Source organism: Saccoglossus kowalevskii, chromosome 21 (assembly GCF_978046115.1).
Source record: "Saccoglossus kowalevskii chromosome 21, keSacKowa6.1, whole genome shotgun sequence".
In the NCBI taxonomy this organism is placed as follows: Eukaryota; Metazoa; Hemichordata; class Enteropneusta; family Harrimaniidae; genus Saccoglossus; species Saccoglossus kowalevskii.
In genome coordinates, this window is record NC_140661.1 from 4831949 (window position 1) to 4839036 (window position 7088).

Consider the following 7088-nt stretch of genomic DNA (forward strand, 5'->3'; position numbering starts at 1 on the left):
AGCAGGAGGAAAATATCTCAGTTCATATGACATTACAGGTAATTCATCAATTTTATTCTTACTGACAGCAACGAGAACGTTAACGGCCTGCTTGCGTTAAGGTTCTTAACAACGTACTTTAACGAAAACAGTGTATATTCCGTGTTTTGTGCATTGTTAACTTTGTTAAAGCGGGGGGGGGAAGAAACTTGAAAACGGGAACTAGTATTAGTAGTACAGTAGTAATTGCTGGGCGCAAAGGTTAGCAGCCTGAGACTGTTTGATCTCAACAGAGACGAGCCAAAAAGTGGTCCCATTATTGATTTCTACTGGTTTATTACAATTATCGTCGTTAGAAACATGCAGTGTACCATTATGATTTAGAATATGAATTGTAACTGTGTATATTGTATAATTAAATCTCACTTGTTTTTAAATCGCACTTATTATTTTCTTTGCAGTGGTAAAAGGCCCACATTTTCACCAAGGTAAGTCTAGAGAGATACTAGTATTACTAGTACACTGCGATCCCATAATGCATTACTCTTGTATGTTTTCTGCATAATACACAGACACCACTCAGACATATTTTCTACATGGTTCATGCGTACATATTATTAAATTACGTTTTTTTTCGCATGAAGTCACTTTATTGTAATTACATAGTATATTCAGTGAAAGACATAACATTATTTGATTCTGTACAACAAATTGCATCCGTCACCATGGTGGCGCACACGCTTAGGGTTTTTTACGCCCTCTGTCGACCATTATGAATATAACTGAACATATACCATGAGCTCAATCTCATACCACGAGTGGTCCAATCAATTGGGCACTACAGAACGAGCAACACTTTTACAATAGCTACTATTTTTTGCAGTTTTCCCAAGTCTTGGAGAAAAAACTTTTGAAAATGAAACTATTGCAGGTAATCAACATACTAGTATAACCCAGGGTTGTTGTCACAATACACATACTGAGTAACTATAGCATATACACGTGTTTCTGCTTATTTTTTAGACCATTCCAGTTTGGGAATAGTCACAGTTACAGCTTTATTGAATTATAAATCTATAGCCGTATTATTGAAATAATCAAACCCCAATCCTGAAATCAATCTAATACAAATATCCACGTGATATATTTGTGAGCGCAATCTCTCGATACGACCACAGAAACTTAACAGTGTTAATTGAAAAAATGAAAATATATTTTTCTTTCTCGTCTACTCCCACTATGTAGCTATTTATTATCACTGTCATTGGCTTATGTTTTAGAGTAGCAAAGATATCAGTATGCACACTACTTAACAGGTTTTGTTTGTTGCTAGGCGACACAGCATCCACATCAACGACAATGTACACATTATGGAGTCCGTGGAGTGAATGCAATGAATGTGATCAAAAAGGAGAACGGTTCAGAATAGGTACGTCACTTCCTGTGATGAATATTTTACTTGCCTTATTTTGAATCACACACATACGACTATTTTGTGCATTGAATACTGAGGGTGATTGTGGGTCTGAAACGTCATCGCATTAAGAGTCACAGACGTTGTGACGTGCATCACACGTTCAAATTTCGCACGCTGAAAAAACAAACAATGAAATTTACAGAAGTTGTATACGTTGCATGAGATTCACGAATGAATGAATGACCATAACAGATTTTGTACTCCGATCGGTTTAATAAGATAATGTGTTTCTTTAAAATATCGTTACAAAGATGAAAGTGATGTGCCTTGTGTGAAAACTCGATTGAAACTGAACTCATCCGTGAGGATCATCAATATGTAATTCTAAATCATCGTCACGTACATTTTATTTTCGTGTCAGGTCAGTGTTACGCCATTACTCCGGAATTTGCGCAATACAAGAAGGGCGTGCCGTGTACGATCCAGTCACCTGACGTGACATCACATCGCCCAGATGAACAACTTATCGAAGAATGTAATGCGGTTTGTCCAGGTAACATTACAAACGCAATCACGTGTCTATAGCCCCCCCAAACGACAAGATGGTCATATTTGGTTGCTTTCCCCTGTTTCGAGCTTATAGTGATTCAAAAGATAATATTAAACATAGCACCACTAAAATAAACAAGTCTGAAAGCATATTTCTACATGATACAGAGCTATACACTGAGTGATATTTCTACATGATACAGAGCTATACACTGAGTGATATTTCTACATGATACAGAGCTATACACTGAGAGCATATTTCTACATGATACAGAGCTATACACTGAGAGCATATTTCTACATGATACAGAGCTATACACTGAGAGCATATTTCTACATGATACAGAGCTATACACTGAGTGATATTTCTACATGATACAGAGCTATACACTGAGAGCATATTTCTACATGATACAGAGCTATACACTGAGAGCATATTTCTACATGATACAGAGCTATACACTGAGTGATATTTCTACATGATACAGAGCTATACACTGAGTGATATTTCTACATGATACAGAGCTATACACTGAGAGCATATTTCTACATGATACAGAGCTATACACTGAGAGCATATTTCTACATGATACAGAGCTATACACTGAGTGATATTTCTACATGATACAGAGCTATACACTGAGAGCATATTTCTACATGATACAGAGCTATACACTGAGAGCATATTTCTACATGATACAGAGCTATACACTGAGTGATATTTCTACATGATACAGAGCTATACACTGAGTGATATTTCTACATGATACAGAGCTATACACTGAGTGATATTTCTACATGATACAGAGCTATACACTGAGAGCATATTTCTACATGATACAGAGCTATACACTGAGTGATATTTCTACATGATACAGAGCTATACACTGAGAGCATATTTCTACATGATACAGAGCTATACACTGAGAGCATATTTCTACATGATACAGAGCTATACACTGAGAGCATATTTCTACATGATACAGAGCTATACACTGAGTGATATTTCTACATGATACAGAGCTATACACTGAGTGATATTTCTACATGATACAGAGCTATACACTGAGAGCATATTTCTACATGATACAGAGCTATACACTGAGAGCATATTTCTACATGATACAGAGCTATACACTGAGTGATATTTCTACATGATACAGAGCTATACACTGAGTGATATTTCTACATGATACAGAGCTATACACTGAGAGCATATTTCTACATGATACAGAGCTATACACTGAGAGCATATTTCTACATGATACAGAGCTATACACTGAGAGCATATTTCTACATGATACAGAGCTATACACTGAGTGATATTTCTACATGATACAGAGCTATACACTGAGAGCATATTTCTACATGATACAGAGCTATACACTGAGAGCATATTTCTACATGATACAGAGCTATACACTGAGTGATATTTCTACATGATACAGAGCTATACACTGAGAGCATATTTCTACATGATACAGAGCTATACACTGAGAGCATATTTCTACATGATACAGAGCTATACACTGAGTGATATTTCTACATGATACAGAGCTATACACTGAGTGATATTTCTACATGATACAGAGCTATACACTGAGTGATATTTCTACATGATACAGAGCTATACACTGAGTGATATTTCTACATGATACAGAGCTATACACTGAGTGATATTTCTACATGATACAGAGCTATACACTGAGAGCATATTTCTACATGATACAGAGCTATACACTGAGAGCATATTTGTACATGATACAGAGCTATACACTGAGAGCATATTTCTGCATGACACAGAGCTATACACTGAGTGATATTTCTACATGATACAGAGCTATACACTGAGAGCATATTTCTACATGATACAGAGCTATACACTGAGTGATATTTCTACATGATACAGAGCTATACACTGAGAGCATATTTCTACATGATACAGAGCTATACACTGAGAGCATATTTGTACATGATACAGAGCTATACACTGAGAGCATATTTCTGCATGACACAGAGCTATACACTGAGTGATATTTCTACATGATACAGAGCTATACACTGAGTGATATTTCTACATGATACAGAGCTATACACTGAGAGCATATTTCTGCATGACACAGAGCTATACACTGAGAGCATATTTGTACATGATACAGAGCTATACACTGAGAGCATATTTCTACATGATACAGAGCTATACACTGAGTGATATTTCTACATGATACAGAGCTATACACTGAGTGATATTTCTACATGATACAGAGCTATACACTGAGTGATATTTCTACATGATACAGAGCTATACACTGAGTGATATTTCTACATGATACAGAGCTATACACTGAGAGCATATTTCTACATGATACAGAGCTATACACTGAGTGATATTTCTACATGATACAGAGCTATACACTGAGTGATATTTCTACATGATACAGAGCTATACACTGAGAGCATATTTCTGCATGACACAGAGCTATACACTGAGTGATATTTACTGCTTACACAATTGCTATATATGACTTGTTATACTTTATTACTGTATCTTTATATTGTTTACAATCAGACATTACACCAAGACAAACAACACAGCAAGGGATGGGAGGTAAAAAACCAACACTGCCTCCAATGGGTAAGTCACGGTAGACTTTAGTAATTTAAATTAGTGTAGATAGAAAGAGTTTTGATAATCACATGATATTAGGATTTCAATTCTGATATTCACCAGCATTTTTGTTTCATTAATTTCATTTACATTGATAAATTATTTGTAATTTCATTGCTTGTTATGCTAGACTAGTTAATACTTTTGAATTAACAGAGTTAGGTTATGGTTAAGGGTGTTGTCGGTGTGGGTTGATTTGTACCCTTTATCAATTTGAAAGAAGAGATGAAATATTTGCATTACAGTTTGCAGTACTCTATAAAAGTTACATGAATGAATGATATAATAAATAATGATATGAATAATAATAATTAATTGTGACATATATAAAAATTATTATTATTATTATCAGCTGACAGGAAGACCATTTATCAGGAGACTGATGGCAAAGCAACCATGCTATGTCCAGGGTGAGTAAATACACTTATCTAATTGTAGAATCTATCACCAGTTTGTTTCTCAGCTCGGTTAATGTAAAATAGTGTAGAATACTTTATTTTCGCTGAAAAGACTTTTTGAGTGTTTTGTATGGAATTTATTTTCGCTGATTTAATATGAGGTGAATGTTAAATATAGGAAAAAAGCTATATTCGCTGGATTTTATTTTCACTGAATCCTTCCTTCAGCGAAAATTAATTCCAAGCGAAAATAAAGTATTCTACAGTAATCAAGTACCGGTATATGTATACCGCCCTCAATGGTATTTGCATGAAATGATTCTCCCAAGCTAGGCAGGCATAAGAGCAGAGTCAGATTAGCACTGTGGTGAGAGATGAAAACCGAGCCGAATTCATTATTGCAAAAAATATCTTCAATTCATAAAAAATAAAACACAATTATGCAACAACTTGACTGAATTGCCACCTGTGTTTTTTCATAATTTTGATTAATTCTTGTAGTTACTTAAGTCTAAGTGAGTTTTGAATAAATAAACAAAAAATTGAAAAATTTAAAGTTAAATAATTTTATGATTTTAATAAATGTACATTTTTACAAACTAAATAGGGGTGGTGTTGGTGTTGCAATTCGATGGCAGAGAAACAAACAAATTTTACTTATGAAGGCTTTAAAGAATGACATCATAGAAGATGAATCAGGAACACAACAAAGAATTGTCATTCAAGGTGCAAATACTGTGCATGTCCACAAACTTAAGAAATCAGACAGCGCCATCTATAGTTGTTGGTTGGAAGGACAGCTTTTAGCAACAGTTAGAATTGTCGGTTAGTATTCAAAATATACTGTAAACTCATTAATTATTCACCGGGTTTTAATTTCGCTATTTTTTTCAATAACTAAAATTCGCTAAATTAAATCTACATGAACATGTAAAATAACTAGGTCTGTGAACTTAAAACCAAATTTTCGATAGCATCAAAGAAGTGAAATTAAATGCCAGCGAAAATAAATTGTTTTACATTAGTTTCCAACCTAGTTTACCAGTTTTCAATAAGTTTTCTCAAGAAAATGTGTGTATTCTTGACTCATTTCAAATGTGGGACAAACTAGTCCTTAACATTGTTACTGCACCCTTGTTTAGATTATTTATATTGTAAGCATCTGTACTGCTGTTCAAAACAATGATTATTTCCTTATTTGTCGTTTCCAGTAACTGATCCCATTGTTGTAGATGACGGTAAGTCACATTTTAATAAATTCCTTTGTTTCTATCTTTGGCTTTGCAATCATTATGTTTTTATACCACTTCTGGTCACATGACACATTGTTCTACCATTTCTGTAAACCCATTGTATTTATGCTAACTATAAACAGCCACACTTGTATTCATTCGCTACAATTGTATTCATATCATATATCACTATATATAACTGTACATAACTTTAAAAACTTCATTGTATTAGCTGGCACTATTTAAAGCAGATGTTGCATCGTGGCTAGGACTATGCAGCTTTCATCAGGGTGCAACATTTGCAATTAATGAGAAGATAGTTCTTTCTCAACCATCAAGGAATTAACAAGGGTGGTGTTCACATAATAATTACAGCAAGTAGAGCGACTGAGCTATCAGGAATCTGATAGAGGTTCTAGGCATTGGTAAACCTACTTCATAGCAGCTGAATTAAATAAAACTTTCTGTTTTTTAGGTATAAAAGGCTACTTGATGTATTCCGGTATTCCTCTAGTAGGCGTGGTGGTTTTCCTGATGTTTGTATCAGTCATTAAGAACAGAAAGAACGAAGCACTGACATGAAGCAGATACTTATCTCAAGATTTCAGAATTTGTTATTCATGTTTACATTATTGAGTATAGCTTCTGCTTATTTGCATAACTCATGCTAATTCTCCTAAGTAGACTTGTACTTTGCCTCAACCACTGAATACTGTTCACACTTGGGTTGAGACCTGCACCTCTAACATTGTTTTGCAATCTTGCGTACCATAAACCATTAGTTAATAAATGCTAAACATTGATCATGAATTTTATCTTGTTGTTGTGGTATTGAATGATCTCAA

The 7088-nt window shown here is 34.6% G+C and overlaps 1 long non-coding RNA gene across 1 annotated transcript; it reads left to right on the forward strand.

The window, feature by feature from the left end:
* Positions 1 to 1861: 1861 nt before the first annotated feature.
* Positions 1862 to 7053, forward strand: LOC144345890 (uncharacterized). The gene is made up of 5 exons (XR_014928082.1): positions 1862 to 1949; positions 4515 to 4580; positions 4966 to 5023; positions 6223 to 6249; positions 6719 to 7053. It is a non-coding gene; the product is annotated as an uncharacterized LOC144345890 (long non-coding RNA).
* The last annotated feature ends 35 nt before the right edge of the window (positions 7054 to 7088 follow it).